Here is a 10,417-nt window from a genome sequence, read left to right as displayed (position 1 = left end):
TTATTCCACTGACACGGCAGCATTCTAAAGCTGAAATGTGTGTGTGGACCCTGAGAGGAGAGGGGAGAAGGCCAGAGGAATACATTGCTGTAGGAGAAAAATAAAGCATCAGCATAAAAACCCTCTGGGAATGATCAAACCTTTAGCTCACATCCAGCCAAACAAACATACACAATTCAAATAGGCTATAGAAATTTTATCTTCAGCTCAGTCTGCCACTAGTTACATTACTAGAAAACAAGCTGAGGTTTTTAGAAAGTCCATCTGAAATGTTATATGCGGCAGCGCAGTCTCACAATTCACGGGCGACCACCCCACGCCACATAAAGAGGGGGTCACCTGGGGCCGAAACACGCCAGGGGCACACGTGGTTGCAGCAAGCGGTGGAGCTGCTGGGGATGTGAGTCGCTGTGGAGGCGCGGCGATAAAAGAAGTGTAGGATCAGAATCTGATTTCCAGGGAATTTATTAAGGTCCACAGGTGAGGGTCTGGGAATGGCGAAGAGGGACGGAGAGGCACGGGCTGGTAAAAGGGGCTGGAAATCCAAGATGGCGAACCCCGAGCAAAGCTCTCGCAGAGGGTTAAGAGGAGGAGGAAGAGGGGAGCGGTTAGCTCCGAAGAGCCAACCAGGGAAAGCCAGAGGGGAGGAGACAAGGAGGGGAAAATGGTACACCAATAAGTTTACAGCAGGGGAGGGTACAGACTCTGGCTAGGGAGAAATTTCTGGAACATAAACCATATACAGAAATCCTATTAGCACACTGCAACAGTTATATTTCTTTGTGTTGCTTCTTAAATTAAAAAAAAAAAAAGAAGAAGAAGAAGAAAGAAACAATAACACTCTTTAGAAACGTTTTCCCTGGGCACTTGCAGGAAGTTAAGCAATGACATTCCTTTCAGATTCACTCCCACAGTTTTTGTAGCTGTGGCTTTACTAGTTGTCCCAGGCTTCAAAACCATCTCCGGGAATGATCAGGTTCAGCTGGTATCCCTTAGCATTTATGTCAGTCCAATGCATTATTAGTAGGTTAAGGAGCACAAAGTGTGACAAGATGTTAAGCACCACCAATTAAAAGAAGACAAAACTTCAGCCTGCTACATTAAGACTTGGAGTTTTTTCTTTGGTTTTATTTTGTTTTGTTTTTGCACCCAGGCATTGTAATCACAACATGGTTTTGTGCACTTGGCATGGCTGGCTTCATGATAAGACTTGATGATCTTCAAGGTCTTTTCTAACCTAAACCTAAATTTTATGAGTCCGTGAGTCCTGTAATAATAATTTTTCTGTTGGAGAAAATTCCCTGCTCTGAAGTTTTCTCTAAAAAAATCAGACTGATAACCCCAATTTACGTTCATTCCAGGTTCTTTTAAGTGAGTACCCAGCAGAGCTGGAAACAGAGTCTGGTTACTTACGATGTTCTTGGCTGAGAACTTGGCAACATTTCTGAAGCTGTGCCTCCCTGCTCTGGAAATCAAAAATGAAAAGGTTGCCTTTTTTTGCCTCACTTGTGGTGTGTTTTACCCTATGGTCTCTGAGCACCAGATTAGAGAGTCACTTTCTTCCGGGAGGGGTTTGCCATCAGGATTGTTCACCACTCCAGATGGCATTTTCCTAATGAAATTCTGCTTGTCCTCTGCTGAACTGCTACCTTGTGTTCTAGATAATGATTCTTTACAGTTTCTTAAGCCATTCCTAAATTCATCCCTGCTCAACAAAGCAGAGGAATTCCCACTACTCAATCAGCATAAATACTTGATATTCTCTGCAAGATACGACACATGGAATTACCTGTCAGCACAGAAATAACTGGGTTTTCTTTGCATTTCTACTTACTCTGCTTCTGTGCTGCAGATTTATCAGGCTGGGATTCCTGGAATTAAAGAACAAAGTGCAAAATAACTTATAATGTAGCTTTACAATACAGCTAGTGACACCAAAATTGTGTTGCTAGCACGTTAGGGGCATGTGCATTTTTTAATAAATTATTTAAAAACATTCTAAGAGCTGCCAAACAGCTGAGCTGAACTTGTGCTAAGCAGAAAGATCTCTTGCAATTTACGAGAAGGCCTGGCAAAATTGGGCCCGCTTACTTTTGTTGGCCATGGAAAGTTGTAAATCTCTGCTCTCCTAGGCATCTGAAGAGGTGTCAAGAAAGGTGCCAGTCAGCTGCTCATTTCCTGGAAAGAGAGGGAGAGAAGCAGCTCTCAGGAAGTATTTTGCACCCACCCATTTCCTTAGTGTATGCAAAATACAGTCAAACACAGAGATCTTCTATTTAAGAGCACTTACTCTCACCATTTCTTCAATAGATGGCACATTCATGGGCTTCATTTCCTGAAACAAGAACGAGGGAAACAGAAGGAGTTTGTTTGGGTTTTTTACTAACTGACATGTGCTCAGCAACCATTGGCTTACCAACAGCTCTACAAATTTCTTGCACATGTAGTAATAATATAAGGCTAGTAAGGATTAAAAGGCCCATTGGAAGGGCAGGTAATAACCAAGACCGGGCATGCAGAGAGCTGAAGCCACCACTGTCAACTCCTCCTCCTCCGAGATGTCTGTCTTCCCTTTGGAAACTGGCAGTCAGGGAACACTCTTTGCATTTCTAAACTCCTGCCACTACTCATATTCAAATCTATTATTCTTCTTATTTTTTTATCATCATCATCATCATCATCATCCATATCATCATTATTTTTAAAACTGTATGTTCCTGCAGTCTGCTCCCCTTATGGAATCACAGTTTCCTTAAGTTGCTGTTGAAGCAGCTAAGCCCTGCCTGCAAAGGCACAGGCTGCTTCTGCATGTAAGAGTTGTGCAAAAAATATCATCAGTTAAAAAAAACCAAACAACACAACACATTAGAAATAATAGCTCCAAATTCTTCTAAGCCAGCTCTCAAGAAACAGGAATATTTGTCATTCACCCAAATAAAATCAGACTCCTTGTTGTACTGAAGTTTAAAAAACAATGACCTGGCTATAATGCAACCCCGCACAAGGTGCAGTTTGTGTTTGGCTTCCAAGTCACAACACTGCTCCTGGTCAGGTAACTCAGGCTGGCCTCCAGTCAGGGTCCTTCTGCCAAGACTGAACTTCTGCCAAGCAGAAGGATCTCCTGTAATTTATCAGAAGCCCTCGCAAAAATGGCCCGGGTTACCTTTGTTGGCAGTGGAAGTTTGGAAGTCTCTGCTCTTGTAGGTGTCTTAGGAGGTGTCAGGAGAGGTGGCAGAGAGCTGCTCATCTCCTGAAAAGAGAGGGAGAGAAGCAGCTCTCAGCATTTTTGCTGATGGACACAGAGGAAGTTTCACCCTTCTGAGAGTCAGAGGGAGCGAGCTCCTCATGGATTTGTACAGGCTTCCCCATGGAGGTCTGTTCTTGAAGAGCACCTACCTTCATGATTCCTTCAATGGACTGTACATAAAGATGCACGATTGGCTGCAACAAGAAAGAGGCAAGAAATGTGAGTTTGTTTGGCTGTTGTACTCCTTGATAGGAAACCAGCATGCACACAGCAGACATTTGCTTCCCAACAGCTCTAGAAATGTCACGCAAGTCTGTTTGTAATAAAATGCCAGTAAGGATTAAAAGCTCCATCTGGAGGGCAGTTAGGAACAGAGAGCAGGAAAAGAGCAAGAGCTGAAGCCACCAGAGTCACCTGCTCCAAGAGAAATGTCTGGCTTCCCGGGCAGTCAGGAAACACTGCTTCCATACCTGACTGTTTATTGCTGTTATGAAAGAAGTAAGTTCCTGCAGTCTGCTCCCTTTATTGAATTTTGCTTTCCTTAAATTGCTACTGAGGCAGCTAAGCCTTGCCCGCAAAGGCACAGATTGCCTCTGCATTTCAAAGAGTTGAGCAAAAGGCTTCATGTGGTAAGAAAAAGCAGTTAGAAAGAATGGTTTCCAATTCTAGAGAAGCTCACAATTCAGTTCCAGAGAAGAAGGAATTTTTGCCATTCACTCTAATCAAATCAGTCTCATTTTCTGGAGCTAGAAAGCCCTGGCTAAAATGCAAGCCTTGCAAAATGCACTTGGTGCTTGGCTTCCAGTTCAGAACACTGTTTCTGGTCGGGGAACTCAGGCTGGCTCCTCCTGCCAAGATGGAGCTTTTGCTTGACAAAGCACTTGACCATCAACACTGGGGCTCCTGGAAAGACATCCTACTACTTATTAGATGCAGCCCTTGAGTACATCAAAAGGTTCAGGCCTTCAGGCACAGAAGCTTTTCTGAAGAACTGCAAGAGAGACCACAAACTTCAGACTAGGCACAGCTTATGGATAAGCTCTGCAAGTTTGGTTTTGTTCTAGGGAGCCATTCTGGCACAAGGAAAGCACCCACATATGGAACTCATGCAAGACAGAGCAGACTTCATCTGTTTTCAGCCAACTTCAAGGGATGCCTCTTCCTTCTACCTCAGAACAGAAGTGCTTTTGAGTCGTCCTGAAGTTCCAGCTTCCTGCCTCAGCCTGACTTGCCTTGGGCTATGAGGATATTTTTTGTTTGTTTGTTTGGATTTTTTGTCTGTCCTTTTTAAAGTCACCCAAGGAAGATGCGACATTCCTGTTCCTTTCTTCACTTCACTTCTGCTTCCAGGCAGCAAAGACAAGCAATGTTGATTTCTGATGGCTGATTGCAGCACTATGCATTTCTTTGATTGAATAATTTCCCTTTCATTTTGTATTTTGCAAAAAGCCCAAAGTCATTCATTTTTGTGTAGCTTTTCATTTTTAAAGGAAAAAGGATTGAAGCAACATCTATATTTCTGGTTTGCCAGGCTTGCCTCTCTCACCATTCCTGCCAGTAGGAAAAATTCTGTTGCCATGCAGAGAAGTCAATGAAAAATAATTTGTCTAGAATGAGCTTTTTATTTTTCTCATTCAAGCTCTTTCAAGGTATTTAGTCATTACTACATAACACGCTTCAAAACTCTGCGTTTGATACTATGCTTAGTCCACTTCCTGTACTATGAAAGCAGATACACTATGGTTTAAAACAATCATCTTTTAACTTGTGACCATTCCTGTTCTCTGAGGGAAACAGAGCCCTATGACAGCAATGCCATGTGGAACACAGAGAGCCTAGTGTGTAGCCTGAGCTTCGAGGATAATGCAATGTTCCCAAAGACTGAACACATCTGGACCCCTTCATTGCTGGTTGTTGTTGCTGTTGTGGTTGTTTTGGCTTTTTAAATGATCTCCCAGTTTGCAGGTAGGAGAGGAGAGGGGAGAAGGCCAGAGGAATACATTGCCCCAGGAGAAAAATAAAGCACCGGGATAAAAAACCTTCTGGGAATGATCAAAGCTTCAGCTCACACCCGGCCAGACCAATAGATAAGCAGGACCTCACTGCTACATTGTGAAGCTGCATTCAGCCAACTAAAGTTAAAAGAAAACTCCAGAACAACAAAACTGGCCAGTGCCTTTCTGAAAGCCCCTACCCTCAAAGGAAACAAATTCCATAAAGGCTAACCAACTTCAGGATGGAATCCTCTTTTATTATTCTTTTTTTCCCCTTGAAGTTTTCTCTTCTTCATCTGTGTTCCTTGGTCAAGCCAAAAACACAGGATCTACAGACACACTGCTGGAGGGGAGGAGGAGAAAAGAGGGGAACACTGGGGGATGTACAAGTCTGGTTCATAGGCAAACTCCAGCATGCCTGGATGATTCATTTCTAATTGATGCTTTCCTGAAAACCCCACAAAAGCGAAACCAGTTTTTAACAGCAGCCCCCGGCAGCCACAAACCAAAGGCCATAGCTACCAGAGAACCCAGGAACCCCTTCTTTCCCATCTCACCATTCTATGAAGAGTAGCTTTGTTTCCCCCTTCTTTGGTCTAGAGAGAGTAGTTTGAGAACACAACTGTACCTTGGAGGAGCAAGTGAAGAAGATGGCTTTTCCACAACCTGTTTTGTTCACAAAAACAAAGAGAAGAGGGGGAGGCAAGGTTAGCTCAGGGAACTGGGCACAGCGCAACAAGTGCAGATGATTTAAAGGCATGTCTGTGTGCCTGGCGTATGCACCATCTAAAATTGACTTGGGCGTCAGCACTCTCTTCACTGACACTGTCTAACACACTCAGATAACGTTGTTGCTGACAACAAAGATAAAACGGGTTTCATGCTTCCACAGACTTGACATGCTTCAAATGTTCATGAAAAACATCACCTTTGGAGATCACAGCTCTGTGGCTAGCACAGGCTTTTCCCATGAGAATTCTTCTTGTGTTTTATAAATAAAGATAAAGTTTGGATGTTATTGGAACAGTGTCCCAGAACTTGGACGGTGCAGGCCTGGCCAATCAAGCCTGGGGGAAGGCTTCTGACCGACCAATCTGGGTGACTTTTGAAAACTCTATATATATGATGAAATCAAAACAATAAAATCAAAACATTCCTTCTTGCCACTGAGAACTGGTGCTTTCTTTACTCTGCTTGCTGCTCAACAGCGACACAGCTCTAACAAAATGTGAGTCATTGAAGCATTTTTCATTCATCTGCCTCCTCTGGCTCACACATGTTAGAGCTCTAGAAATACAGAGCCTACTTCAAACAATGGAAAAGAGGAAAGAGAAGTTTGCTCCCACATTGGCCCACTCACAAACACTCAGAGGCACAATGGGATCTGGTTCTCAGTAACACCCTGCACTGGAACTGGGGGGCTGGTTTCCCTTGGTTGGCAATGGGAATTTGGAAGCACAGACAGGAGGTAGCACGTCCTGAGCCTTTGGATAAGGGACGCTCAGAAAAGGTAACCCCCAGCTTGAGGAAGGAGCAACTCTGACTGCCTGGCAAGAGTTGTCAATCTGGCTCTTGAACTGCATTAGACCGTGTTACACACACAGGCTGACAGGAAGAGCAATCTTTAAGAGACCTTACACGTCCATCTTTATTTCTCCTCAGCCCACCCAAAACACACTTTTAGTGAGGGCAACATCTGCTGAGTGCACAGGAGCTGAACAATGTATTTTTTCCCCACCCATTTCCTTCATGTGTGCAAAACAGAAGCAAATACAGAGGTCTATTCTTGAAGAGCACCTACCTTTAAAATTTCTTCAACGGATGGCACATCAATGGGCTCCTTTTCCTGACACGAGAACAAGGGAGGCAGAAGGAGTTGGTTTGGGTCAATAAGCCAGTAAGGATTAAAAGATTATCTGAATGGGAGTTAATGATGGAGGCCAGGTAGAAAAGCAGCTGAAATGCCAACAGACACATCCTCTTCCTCAGAGAAAAATGTCTGTCTTCCATTTCGAAGCTGGCAGTCAAGGGAACACTGGTACAAGTAGTAATCTCTTACTATGACAATTACTACTACTGCAACTACTTATCATCATTGTTACTATTACTATATACGAATGCTTCTGAAATCTGCTCCCTTTTATGGAAGCAAAAAACTTCCATAGTTAAAAATTTTAAAAAAGACTGAGAAATAGGAGACACGGAGAGCTTCACCGGTGCTAAAGTGCTTTTTTAGGCGAGCAAGCCACAAAAAGCTCTCTGCAGCCAGGCAAGGCTGTGAAAAAAAGGGGGTAATGGAAGAACGCCTTCTGTTTGCCTACTTCCTTCTGGAGTAGCTCCAGCTGCTGGAGATCTGCACGCCTGAAGCTGGGGCAAGCTTCTTTTCTCTCCTTCTCGCTGCACCCTGTGCTCCGTGGTGCAAGTGCTGCCAGACGCTTGCTGAAGCAGAAAAAGCATGAAGATCACAAGAGCTTTCGGCTGGGAACTAGCAGGAAAGGCAAGAGAGAAAGTCAAGTTTTTTTCTCATCCTGAAGGTGGAGAAGGGAAAACTCAGAGCTGACAAACACATACCCCACGGGGCTGCACAAGTGCAGGGAGAAGCCTCCCTTACCGGCGCGGAAGTGCTCTGGGCATTCGGTGATCCTTTTTTGGAGCTGCAAAGGCTCCAAAAGGGGGCTGGCTGGAAATGGCACTGCTTCCCCGCAGTGTTCTAAAGCTCTGGGCTGCAAGGTGTGACCAAGTTACCGCGAATCGCTCCCTTCCACAGCACGACTCCTGAGCGGGAGACACGCTTAGAGCCTGGCAACAGCAGGGGCTTTCCCTTGGAGTCCCTAGGGATGACTTTCTCTGCGGCTCCTTCCTCCGCAACGGGGGTCTCCTCACGCCCTTTCCCTGCCCCAGCGTGGGGGGCTGAGCCTGCTGAAGCGTGTCCATCTGTCCTCGAGTCCCTTTCGGCATCTGCGCATCCCTGCACGGCTCCTTTGCGTGCTGCCGTCCCCTGGAGCCAGACAGAGCGAGCTGCCTTTGCCCTGCCTGCCCATTGGAGGGAGGCGGGGTGGCGGGGGGGGCGGGCAGAAAGAGGAAGAGTCCACCAGGGCTCCACCTGAAATGACGTTTGGCCGCTTCTGGCTCTTCTCCCAGCTTTGGCAGCGGAGCGACGTCTCCGTCCCTGCCACCCGCTGGCCCTTGGAGTGCACCCAGGGGACCCTGTGTCACTTGGGGTGAACCCAAGCGGCCGCCTCGCTTTCAAAGGGCAGCTGTTGCTTCACTGGTGCATTTCTCGGCTTGTCAAAGCCCCTCCCTCCTACCTTTATAAGCACAGCCCCTGCTTAAAAACACCAAACGGCCATCCTGGAGAAAAGGCATCGAAAGCTCGCCAAAGGCAGAAAGGATCACGCTTGATCAGCCCTTTGCCAGAGAGGTTTCTTTAGTAACAGAGTAACACAGAGGTTTATTTAGTTGCTACCAGGAACCACCCTTGACAGCCCGGAGTGAGTTTGTTGATGTTTTATTTTTCGCGTCCTCAGTCCTGCGGGGGACTGGGGCGGGGGGAAGTGGGTGCGGCAGAGGCTCTGGCAAGGCATCAAAGAGGCCTGCCCCGCACCCAAGGGTGGCGCAAGATCTTCTCCAGCGCCGGCCTGTCCGCGGGGTGCTTGGACAAACACCAGCGGATCAGCTGTCGGCACTCTGCGGAGAGAAGCCAGCGAGCGCCGGTCACTTGCCGAAGGCTCCTGCCCGGCCGCTCCCGGCGCCCTTGGCATGGCCCGGGCCGCGCTGCGTGTGCCCAGAGCTGCGCAGGGCTCCCGGCCCGCTCTGCCCTGGGCGGGAGAGCGGCGCCGCCGGAAACGCGGGCCGCCTCCTTCAGCCCAGCGTGCCACAGCGAGCCGGCCCGTCACGGGCCACCCTCCTGCGGCCAGCCCTCGCCGGCAGATCCACCTGGGGCGGAGGAGCCGCGTGAGCTGGGCCACGCTGGGCTGCTGCGCGGGGCCATGTGCCAAAGCCTAAAGCCTGCCTTCTCCAGGCCGCATACCAACCTGGAGAGAGCTGCTGCCTGAAGCAGGGCTGCCCCGACACGATGTCATGGTCCTCCCAGAAGGGGACGTTCCCGCAGACCATGACGAACAGCAGCACGCCCAGGGACCAGATGGTCGCCCCATGGCGGTGCTTTTCCTTGTATTATTTCACGTATTTTTAATTTGTCTTATTTAATTTTAATCCTGACTTGTGACCTCCCACTAGTTTGTTTTGAAAGTAATACACACAGGTGTGATGTGGAGCAGCTGAGGGAGCTGGGGGTGTTCAGCCTAGAGCGAATCAGGCTGAGGAGGAGGCAGCTGCAGGAGTTTGCAGCTGCTGGAAGAGGCTGCTGCTCTTGTCCCTGGCAGCCTGAGTGCAGCTGAGGCACCTGCCCTCAGAAGGGCTGAGCAGCTTTGCCAACTGCTTTCTGCCACATCCCACAGCCCAAGGTCAAGGGCTGCTGCCATTCTTTTGGGTCGAGACAGGTTCAGAGGTGTCTGGGAAGAGGCTGGATTTGCAGAGGTCTCAGGCAGGCAGCCTGGATGCCGCTGGTGCCGCGGAGGGTGAGGGAATTGTAAAGTGGCCAAATGTAGGAAGCTGCCAGTGGCATCTGGCTCTGGGCAAGGGCTGTGGACACCATGGAGCTGGGAGGGCTGCTGGGAAAGGGCCCAGGGGCAGCTGCCCTGTGCCTGGAACCCTGCCAGCCCTGGGGCTGAGGGCACCTGAATGACACCAAATCCCACCTTGCACACGGCATGTCCCTGCAGCCTTGTGTGCCTTGGCATCAGCAGGGAAGTGTGTGGGATACAGAACTTGCCCATTGTCTGCATTTTTTGTAAATCCAATGCATTTCCTGGTCTCCTTGGGATGTTCCCTATGGCACAGTGCAGTGAGGCTACAGGGGTGTGGGAAGAGAAGAAACCTGAAAGTTACTAATGGAAAAATGCCCTGTTCTTTCCAGCTAGCTCAATGGCTTCCCTTCATGAAGCTGCCTTGCTTGTTTTATACCATGTTATTTTGGAGCTGAACTGACATCACTGGACTGCAGCTCAGTAAATCTCAAACTCTCATTGGCTAGACTCGTGGAATAAAATAACCTCTATATAAATCAGCTTTTTTTTTGTGCTAATGTAAGTGTGGAACACTGGGAAAGAAAAAT

At 47.6% G+C, this 10,417-nt stretch overlaps 2 long non-coding RNA genes across 2 annotated transcripts; both read right to left on the bottom strand.

Annotated features, from left to right (window-relative positions):
• Nucleotides 1-1,698: 1,698 nt before the first annotated feature.
• LOC146422271 (uncharacterized) lies at nucleotides 1,699-3,589 on the bottom strand. Its single transcript, XR_014848210.1, has 5 exons — nucleotides 3,397-3,589; nucleotides 3,164-3,250; nucleotides 2,291-2,335; nucleotides 2,092-2,178; nucleotides 1,699-1,871 (listed from the first exon to the last, which is right to left on the bottom strand). It is a non-coding gene; the product is annotated as an uncharacterized LOC146422271 (long non-coding RNA).
• Nucleotides 3,590-5,477: 1,888 nt separating this feature from the next.
• LOC146422270 (uncharacterized) lies at nucleotides 5,478-8,634 on the bottom strand. Its single transcript, XR_014848213.1, has 3 exons — nucleotides 7,563-8,634; nucleotides 7,043-7,087; nucleotides 5,478-5,907 (listed from the first exon to the last, which is right to left on the bottom strand). It is a non-coding gene; the product is annotated as an uncharacterized LOC146422270 (long non-coding RNA).
• Nucleotides 8,635-10,417: the final 1,783 nt, after the last annotated feature.

The sequence above is a fragment of the Lichenostomus cassidix genome, unplaced genomic scaffold (assembly GCF_008360975.1).
Source record: "Lichenostomus cassidix isolate B80296 unplaced genomic scaffold, HeHo_3.0 HiC_scaffold_902, whole genome shotgun sequence".
NCBI lineage: Eukaryota > Metazoa > Chordata > Aves > Passeriformes > Meliphagidae > Lichenostomus > Lichenostomus cassidix.
Note: the sequence above shows the minus strand (reverse complement) of the source record. Positions and strands in the feature narration are given on the sequence as shown.